Here is an 11,281-nt window from a genome sequence, read left to right on the forward strand (position 1 = left end):
ACTCGAAAACACAAAAAAGAATAGTACATTCACCTTCCTTGACTTTCAAGGATTTCAAATACTCAGCACAATTGCATTTCTAATGTCCTTCCTTTTGACAAAAGAAACACTTCCCTTTGTCATTAGCCACTTCCTTGCCCTTTCCTTTCCCTCTAGCCTTGAAGACTTTACTAGTGGGTTTAATTGTAAATTTTCCCTTTGCCTTTTTCTTCAACTTAGTCCCACTAGTTGAAGTAAAGACAAGAGCAGTCTCCTTACCTTTACCCTGCATAGTTTTGTGAGCTGTCACTATTTGATTAAGGAGCTCAGCTAGTGTACACTCAATTTTGTTCATATGAAAATTCATAATAAACATGGAAAAGGAATTTGGTAATGACTGCATCTATAAAGAAATTTAAAACCTTAAGACGCTCAATCAAATTGATCATCCTAAGTACATGTGACACATTAGCACCCTCAGTCATCTTAGGCCCAAACAATTGCTTTGATATCTGATATATAGCAATTCTACTTTGTTCACCATACAACTTTTCAAGGTGAGGAATGATGCTAGCAGCATCAGTTATCTTGTCATGTTGTCTCTGCAGCTCATTAGTCATGGAAGCTAGGATATAACACCTAGCTTGCATGTCATCAAAGCGCCACTTCTCAAGTTGTAGCATGTTCCTCTTATGATGCCCCTGCAAGAAGGGGATTGGGAACCCTAGTATCAAGGATATAGGCAATGCATTCAGAATTGAGAACTATTCTCAAATTCCTAAGCCAGTCAATAAAATTTGGTCCAGTCAACCGGTTTGCATCAAGTATGCTCGCAAGTGGATTGAGGGGGGCCATTTTAAATCTACAAAGAATAATAGATTATTAGTGACTTTTTATGTAATTTTATTTTTATTTTGGTCTTTAAATCAAAATGATGACTCCCACTAACTTGGCGAATCTTACACTTTCTAGTGAGAGACGGAAATCCTTGTTGGTGGATTTCTAGCGGGTGATTGGTTTCTTACCAAATTTTAGTATCCCTCACGTTTCATCGATTATTGGGTTACTAAAATTTTATAAGTAAATATCTCATATTATATGTATGTCATGCATGATCGAATCATTTACACTTTGGCTCCTAGTACTTTGAACCTCATGTTTCGTCGATTATTGGTCTATTGTACATAGTTAAGTCAAGTCCACTATCCAATAAATATAATTGCAATATTACAACCTCATCGTGAGTTGACATACTCGCCACTAATAGCAATTGTACTTATAACAACAAATACTTAATAAAATTCAATAGATTTATCACATGATCTTTCATAACCCTTATAGTTTGTCCATGATCGATACTAAGACCATAAAATCTTTAGATTTTACATAGCGAAGAGCCATGATATCAATTTTTCAAATCATACCATTTATCAACTTAATATTAATTGGAAGATTTTAGTCTTTACTAGGTACTGTCAGCATACGTCCATTTTAAACATACATCCCATGCATATCAAAGCGGATAAATAAACTTAGATGATTAAGAGCTATCTATTCTAATTTAATTCCAAAGCCACAAATTAAATTTAGGCACCTAGGGTTATAATAAATTACAACAAAATCAAAAGCCTAAATCAAATCAAGAAGATCCAGTTTTCTAGCATTTTAGATGATCTGATTCCCTCTGATTCTTGAATGTTCAAATTTCTTCACTTGTAACACTTTACAATTTATAAACCTTGGCATACCATGGTGAAATAAGATTACAAAATGAAAGGATACCAAAATAATTAATTATAACCCTAATGTAAATAATTAAATTACAAACCAAATGATTAGATCAAAGAAACACATCAAAAGGTTTCTAAGCCCAAAATCATCCTACATGCAATCAAATTAACTTTTGCTATCCAATTCTCATTGAATTATTAAAAGTCCTCAATTATCAACAGGTTGGCTCTGATAATACTGTTTGGAAAAACACATGCAATAGCGCAGTGGAATCTCTAAACCTTTCACATCCCATAGAAATTAAGGTTACAAGTTGTAATTGAGGATTTAAGTTGAGAAAAGGAATAATGTTTTCCTTTATGAACGTGAAGAACACAAAGAAAAAAACTACAACCTTTGAACAACAGAGTTCAATTCTTGATTGTTGATGATGTTTCTGTTAGAGAATCAAATAGAGATTTGCAATTGCAAATCCTCTAGATTATCTCACACAACCAATCTCAAGCAAAGCTATTCAATCCTTGAAGATGAAGAACTCCTTCTTCTCTTTCAAGTTTCCTATTATGATAACCTTGTTATGATAGTAAGTATGTCAACTATCTCTATTCTTCTTATAATAATAGGAGTAAGAAACTCTCTTATATAGTGTTAAGGATTCATAATTATTAACACAGTTATACAAACACATGTCATTACAGAATTCTTTTGTGATGATATGTGTCAAGCAGTATTAACACGTGTCATCATAAAACTCTTTTGTGATGATATGTGTCAAGCTATATTAAGACCACGTGTCAAGCTGCTTTCTTAACATATGTCATCATAAAACCCTTTTGCTGATGACACGTGTCAAGCTGCTTTCTCAACACATGTCATCATAAAACCCTTTTGGTGATGACACGTGTCAAGCTATTTTCCTAATACATGTCATCATATACCTTTTATAATGACACGTGTCAAGCTACTTTCATGAGACGTGTCATCCTAAAATCTTTTTATGATGACACGTGTCAAGCTGCTGTACAAATACATGTCATTACAAACTCTTTTGTGATGATATGTGTCAAGCTCCTTTAATATATAACACTTATATATTATACATTATCATTAATTAGATATTTACAAACTTTAACTTCAGAAGATGCTAGTGTTCTTACTCAAGGTACCAGTCAAGTCGATCGTTGTGCTTGAGTTGATCTTAACGTGTATGACTTTCTAGGTTCATTATTAATTGGCAATGGGAATTTAATATTGAACTCTTTAATATTAATTAAAACACTTTAATCAACTAAGGGAACAATTAAATAATTGTCTCTCAATCGTTTCCATAAATTATAAGTAATGTCTAGCAACATATTATAATTACCTAATTAATAATAAAGGCATTAATCATCCATGAACCTTTTATTTATGATTACCGTGTAATTAAATCCTTCCAATGAATAATATCCCGATCAAATGAAGATCATGGAATAGTCAAATCCACTAACTTGATTCTTGACCAATTCCAGGATACGTCTCAACTAAATATAATTAATGCGGAAACCCATTTTCCATTAATCATAATTACCTCGGTCAAGGATTTTTTAAGTAAGATGTTATCAAATCGCATAGGATATTCTCCTTGTTTACTCAAGGCAATGGATTCCTTGTTGATGAACACTGCCTCCATGCATATGCAACTTTAGCCACTATCTGCAAGTACCCATTCTAGGTATGAACGGATTCCTAAAGCATAGGCAAATTCCAATTACATATTCATGAGACAACTCTGTCACCTCAGGTTTGAGGATTAGTTACACCATCATAACTTAATAATGAATCAATGACTTAAGTATTCTTCAAGTCATGTTCAAGTCCACTCGTCTTACAAGTGACCATAATGATTAACTTAGTAACTCATACTAAATGGGATGAGACTCACCATCCTATATATATTAGTATCTCATACTAATTATAGGATTAAACTCATTATGTTGGTCTTCCAGATTAAAGATGTCTAATATTTAATCCTATAACCAAGAACTATTTTATAATATTTATTCTAAAGATCATCCGTCACTCATATTTTCAACTCTTGAGAATTGAATCTTTAATAAATATTATTAGACTCATTTAATAATTAAATTACTATAAAATTGAATGATAGACAACTACCATTAATAAAATAAGTATTCATTACATAATAATATCATAATGTATGAACCAAAAAGCAAACGTCGAATTGGCTTTTAGGATATACATTTAACAATAAATGGGTATATAGAAACAAGTTAGATGATCAAGGTTCCATCACTAGGAAGAAGGCCTGATTGGTTGCCAAAGGCTATAACCAAGAGGAAGACATTAACTATGATAACATTTTTGCCCCGATTACAAGATTAGAAGCAAATAGAATTTTGCTAGCCTATGCTATCATATAAACTTTAAAATTTTTCAAATGGATGTTAAAAGTGCTTTTTTGAATGGTTTTATTGAAGAAGAAATGTATGTTGAATAACCTTCGAGTTTTGAGCATCATGAGTTTTTCAAACCATGTTTTTAAATTGTCAAAAGCCTTGTATGGTTTATAACAAGCTCGTTGAGCTTGGTATGAAAGGCGTAGCACATATTTGCTTCAAAATGGTTTTCAAAAGGGAAGGTTGACACTAATAATCGTGATTCCTTGATTGTTCAAATATATATTGATGATATAATATTTTGTGCTACTAATGAATTCTTGTGTTAAGAATTTTCTAAGTGCATGACTAAGGAGTTTGAGATGACCATGATGGAAGAACTCATGATCTTTCTAGGATTGCAAATCAAACAATGCAAGGATGGTATCTTCATCAACCAATCCAAGTATATCAAAGAACTTCTCAAAAAGTTTGGAATTGAGGGATGCAAGATTGCCAAGACTAATGAGCATATCAACAAAATTGGACAAAAATAAAAAGGGTAAGGCATTTGATAAGAAAAAAATAGAGGTATTATTGGATCTCTACTCTATTTCATGACTTCTAGACTAAATACTATATATAGTATTTGCTTGTACGCTCATTTTCAATCTAGTCCTAGAGAGTCACATGTGCATGTGGTCAAGTTCTATAATATTTACATAGCACTATGCATGGTTTAAAGGTCAATCTGCCCCCTCAACTTGGAGTCAATGGCTAATTTACTTAGATTTTAATTTTTTGGCCCATTTTAGCCACCGACTTCGCAAAAGCGGCCAATTTAGTCCAAAATCTCATAAAAATTAAGAGATTGGATTCCGTGCATCATGCAAAGCAAGTGAATGTAGGACTTAATTAATAACTAATTTTAATTTTACTCTTTGAATTTGATATTATGTATTAAACTTAGTAAAATAATTTGTATAATAAAATTTTTATTTTAATATAATCTAATAATAATCTCTAACAGAAAATAATTAAATTACATTTTTTATAAAAAAATTAAATTAAGTAATAAAATTGAACTCATGCAAGTTTAATTTTTTATTAGAATTAGAAAAAATATTTGGTCTTTAAAATAATTAATCTTAATTTCTAACAAAAATAATTAATTGATAAGTTTTTTCCTTTATTTTTTATTTTTAGCACAATTTAGTCTAGATTAAAGAAATTGCTAATTAGTTACTATTATTTAATTTAAATTATTTAGTAATTTTATTTTAATTGAGTTTGATATTTATTATGAAGTTCTAAGGACTAAATTGGATTTTACTTATTGATTAGGTTATTTAACTGAACTTTTACTTGCTTTAGATGATGTATGAAATCAAATCTCTAGTTTTGTGGGAGTTTGAACTAGATTGGACGCTTTTGCCAAGTTGGTGGGTAAAATGGGCCAAAATTTTAAAATCTGAGTAAATTGGCCTTCGGCTCCAAGTTGAAGTAGCAAATTGACCTTTAAACCCACTATGCATTTAGGTCTTTGGTATCTAAAGGATACATCATTTGACATAGTTGGCTTCTTTGATGCCGACTATACAGTAGTCTCTTAGATAAAAGGAGCACTTCCTAAACTTGTCATTTCTTATGAGAGTGTTTAGTTTTATGGTTTAGTAAGAAGCAAGTCTCGATTACCTTATCTATCGCCAAAGCGGAATATATGGCGGTGGGTTGTTGTACTCAAATTCTTTTGATAAATCAATAACCCAAGGATTATTGCCAAGTTCTTAATCACATTCCTATTAAGTGTGATAACACTAGTGCAATAAACTTATCCATGAACCTCATTCAACATTCTAGGAGTAAACACATAGAGATTAGGCATCACTTTTTAAGAGATCATGTGCAATGTGGTGTTAGAATTTATTGACACTAATAATTAACTTGCTGATATTTTCACCAAACCCCTTAGTAAAGAAAGACTAAACTTCATTAAAAAAGAAACTTGGTATGCCTTGATTGTAATTATATTGAATATTTTGATTGATTGTATATTTGTTGTGTATATGTGCTTTTTGATACAATTATTGAATGGAAATGAATATGAATCACAATTGAAGCATTCAATGTCTTTACATCCATTCATACATTAGAGGGATCATTTGTCACAAGAGGCAAACTAATATAATATTTCAAAAATCGTAGTCGAGATGCACAAGCACGGTCGTGAATCAAGGCCAGAATATGATTATCCGCCGTTAGTTCTGCCATATTTTTACTCATTTTTTTTGATCGCGCCCTTAGCATTTGCAGTCACGATGCTAGTCAAGTTAGCTGTTCTAACTAAAATTTAAATCACTCTGTGTATCATAGTCACGAAAAGATCCTACATAGATATTACCATTACATTTGACCATTTACGAGGAGTTACAACTCTTTAAAGTAATTTTACCATTTTTTGATAAGACTTTGGTTATAAATACCCCCTCATCATTCTTACAGGCACTCTAACTCATATTCTTGATTTCTAATCTCAAGTTTGAATCTTTCTCTCTCACAAAAACATTCTTTTAAAGAAAATTCCTTGCATCACTTCATTTATCATTTATTTCTTCAATGGCTTCTAAGAGAACCAAAACTTAAGCAAGCAAGGGTAAGGGTGAGGCCTTAGATCAAGATACTCTTGCCTCCTCCCTTGACATCTTCACTAGAATAAAGGGGACAACTCGAGAGACTAGAAACAAGTATAAGATTCTTGCTAAGAAGAAGTTTGAAGCTTCAAGAGCCCCTCTTAATGTAGACTTTCAGACGATTGGAGCATATGAAAATGTTCTTAAACATCTTAACAACATTTAAATGGATAGACTTGTCTATCCTAATGTGGATGGGTATACACTCTAGATTTCTTAAATTCATTGGGAGTTAGTAAAAGGCATGGGGAGAATTGGGCTACTTTAAAATTACCTTGAACCTCGTTGGACAAAAATTTCCCCTCACAAGGAGCAATTTTGGAAACATCTTTAATTTTCAAGATCATGGAATCACTGCCCTTGGAGATTTGGAGGTAAGTTTGGTCAATTTTTAGAAAACCATTTCTATTGAAACAAAATTAGACAAAAATTCCAATGCCAAACACATAGAATTCCTCATCCATTGACCCTCAGTAAACTCATCACCCTCATAATTCATGGAAAGTGTGATAAAAATGAGAAAATAACCCAAAAGGATCTATGCATCATCTATTGCATAAACCTGTTAAATTGTCATATTTCTCATTGACCATTTTTTGCACCTTGCCAAGTCTTCCCATGGATGATTACTTTTTTCTTCCTATGTATCCATGATAACCAACTATTTCGAACTTCTCACCCCCAATAACCTAGCCCACTTGAAACACCCTTTACTTATGAGCACCAACTACATTACCCTCTAATATTTCCTACATTCCAAAGTGATCAAGAATAAGGTGATGATCTTCATGACCAAGCAAGCCAAAAGAATTGAGAAATTGTATAGGCTTCTCAAATATGTTCATAAGGATTCATTGAGATTCAAAAACATCATGATATCCCTCCTTGTCATCTAGATTTGTGGAGGCTCTCTGAAGATGAAAGTAGTGAAGATGAAAAGGAAAATGAAGAAAAGTCTAGTGGTTCTCAAGACATCTGTTGAGATTTTGAGTTGTTAGGGTTGTTAGAATATGATAAGTATTTATCTTTTAAATTTAGAGTCTAGCTATTAAGAGGTTGTTATTTAGTTTCTATCAAAGTCTTACATATAAGTATAAATATAAGGCTGATGTATCTTTTTTTTGATATCAGAATACAATAATGAAAACCTTATTCTTAGGTTATTTCTTTCAAGTTGGTATCAGAGCCTATAAAAAAAAAGGCTTTGAAACACTTAAAACAACATAAGTGGTAGAGATGGTGAACCATCTGGATCGAAATCTATTATCATTCAATCTGAAGGAGCATTCAATGCAAGAATTATGCTTACAGAATCGAATTATGACGTATGGTCTCAACTAATGGAAATGCATATTGCTGAAAGAGAAAAGTTTTCCTATATTCGGGGAAAAACAAAACCACCTGCTGAATCAGAGGATGGGTATGAAAAGTGGTATACTGAAAACCAAAAGGTGAAGAGATGGCTGCTAATGTCTATGAGTCCAGAGATCATGAAGCGATATTTACGCTTATCCACTGCCTATGAAATCTGGACTGCTTTATCAAAAGCTTTCTATGATGGCAGTGATCAGTTGTAGCTCTTCACCTTAAACCAAAAAGCCTTTGCAGCCAAACAAAATAGAAGATCTCTCTCTGAATATTATGAAGAACTAACTGCAATTTTTCAGGAATTGGATCACAGAGACAAAGTGGTCATGAAGGATCCTGATGATGTGGTTGCGTACTAAAAATCTATTGAACGACTATGGGTGCATATATTTTTAGGTGGACTGGATGATCACTTTGAGCAGGTTCACGGAGGAATCCTACGTCAGGAGTCTACTTCAGGCCTAGAAGAAAGCTATGCCCTGATTCGACGAGAGGAGAACGGCCGTGTAATATTAAAAGGAGACTATGGAGACTCCGATGCTACTGCTATGGTGATTCACAACAAGTCAAAGACATCTATTGGTGTTGGAAAGTCCACACAAAAATGTACTCATTATGATAAGTCAGGCCACATCAAAGATCGTTGCTTTGAGCTTGTAGGCTATCTAGATTGGTGGGATCGGAATCGAGGATCACAAAGAAGGAAAGCTAAGAATTCCTTGATTTTCGCTGTTATTGAAACCAAAAAAAGTGTGGACAATGTTGAATCAACTTCAACATTAGTAGTAACTATAAGCAAGGAAGGTAAGGTGTTTAATGTTTCTACATATGTTTGTGATAGTACATGGATAATTGATTCTGGTGCTTCAAATCATATGACCTTTGATTCTGGACAGGTTAAGAAACTTAGACCATTCTTATAAAAATCTGTTTCAATAGCAAATGGTAATGAGATTCCAATTATTGGAGAGGGATCTATTACTGCCACTAATTCTTTAAATTTAGACTCAGTTTTAATTGTTCCATCATTAAATTACAGCCTTTTATCTATTTCCGAAATAACATCAGCTTTGTTTTAAGGATATCCAAACGAAGCAGACGATTGGTTGTGGTATTAGGCGAGGGAATTTGTACTACTTAGACATGCAATTGAATACTTCTTCCAAGTTGCATCATGCGTTTGCAATGGATGGTCCAAAGGAGGAAAAAAATGAAGCAGAAATCTGGTTACAACAGAGACGACTAGGGCATGCTTCTTTTGGCTACCTAAAAAAATTATTTCTTGGTTTGTTTAACAACATTGATGTTTCTATTTTTCATTGTGATGTTTGTGAACTTGCCAAGAGTCATCGGAGCTCGTTTTCATCAAGTTTTAATAGAGGTCATTTACCTTTTATGATTGTTCATTCTGATGTTTGGGGTCCATCTAAAATTTCAACTTTGGGGGGATCTCATTGGTTTGTTACTTTTATCGATGATTGCACAAGGATGACTTGGGTGTGCTTAATGAAATCTAAGAGTGATGTGAGTGCATTGTTTCAGAAATTTCACACACATGTTAAGACTCAATATAATGCACATATTCAATTGCTTTGCAGCAATAATGGTGGTGAATACCATAACTCTGAATTGAAGCATTATTTGGAAGAAAATAGAATTGTCAATCAAAGTATATGTGTTTATACACCCCAACAAAATGGGGTAGCTGAAAGGAAGAATAGGCATTTACTAGAAGTTGTTTGTGCCTCATTGATCATGCAAAAATGTCATTATCATATTGGGTAGAAGCTCTTTCTTCTGCTGCAACCGAAGTCCTTCATGGACTCTTGATTTTCAGACACCTTTTCAAGTTCTTAATGATACTACAGCTGCTCCATCAATATCAAACTTACCTCCTCGTGTCTTTGGCTGTGTAGTATTTGTACATATTCATAAACATCATCGCTATAAGCTTGCTCCTCGAGCAATAAGATGTGTGTTTCTTGGATATGCAACAAATAAAAAGGGGTACAGGTGTTATCATCCTCCAACTCAACGTATGTTCATATCCATAGATGTAGTCTTTCATGAAGATGTGATGTATTTTGAGTCTGAATTTCTGGAGGAGAGACAGGAAGAAATTCAGACATTAGATTATCAATTTCAGGAGTATGAAGTGGTTGATAATGGTGTTGGTGATCACTCAGAAAATCATGGGATACATATTGAGCAAGAAGATCTAACTCCATCGATTGAAGAAGAGTCCTCAAGTGAAGAAGACCCTGAATCCCAAGCTGAAATACCACGCCAATCACCTGCTGAAGATATTCCTATTCCTGAACCCGATCCATCGAGAAAACAATTACCAGAACGATGCACCAGAGGTATTCCTAAACTTAGCTATGAGCCTGAAATTTCTGGTAAAGTTAAATACCCAATGAGTCATTATGTGTCGAATCATAACTGTCGGGAATCAAATAAGTCATCACAAATCAATTATCTATCAGATCTATTCCTAACAGCAGTGTGAAGCTTTATCCCGATCCAAAATGGAAAGCTGCAATGAACGATAAAATGAAAGCCTTGTAAAAGAATGAAACATGGGAGCTTGTTGATTGTCCAGTAGGAAAGAAACCAGTGGGGTGTCGTTGGGTCTACACCATAAAGTATAAAGTAGATGGCACAATCGAGCGATTCAAAGCAAGATTGGTAGCAAAAGGATACACTCAAATCTATGGGATTGATTACACTGAAACCTTCTCTCCTGTAGCTAAAATCAGTACTGTGAGAGTGTTATTGTCCTTGGCTGCAAATTTAGGTTGGCCATTACAGCAGTTTGATGTTAAGAATGCTTTTTTACATGGTGAATTATCCGAAGAAATCTATATGGAGCTTCCACCTGGATGTATGTCAATAATGCAGAATGGGAAAGTTTGCAAGTTGAAAAAATCGTTGTATGGACTGAAACAATCTCCACGGGCATGGTTTGGGAGATTTTAAAAGTCTATGAAAGCTTTTGGATATCATCAGAGTAATGGAGACTACACCTTATTTATAAAGAAGGCAAATGGGAAGATCACAGCTCTCATTATCTATATGGATGACATGGTAGTTACAGGAAATGATCCAAAAGAGAGGAAGGCATTACAAGAATAC

Source organism: Ricinus communis, chromosome 1, assembly GCF_019578655.1.
Source record: "Ricinus communis isolate WT05 ecotype wild-type chromosome 1, ASM1957865v1, whole genome shotgun sequence".
NCBI lineage: Eukaryota > Viridiplantae > Streptophyta > Magnoliopsida > Malpighiales > Euphorbiaceae > Ricinus > Ricinus communis.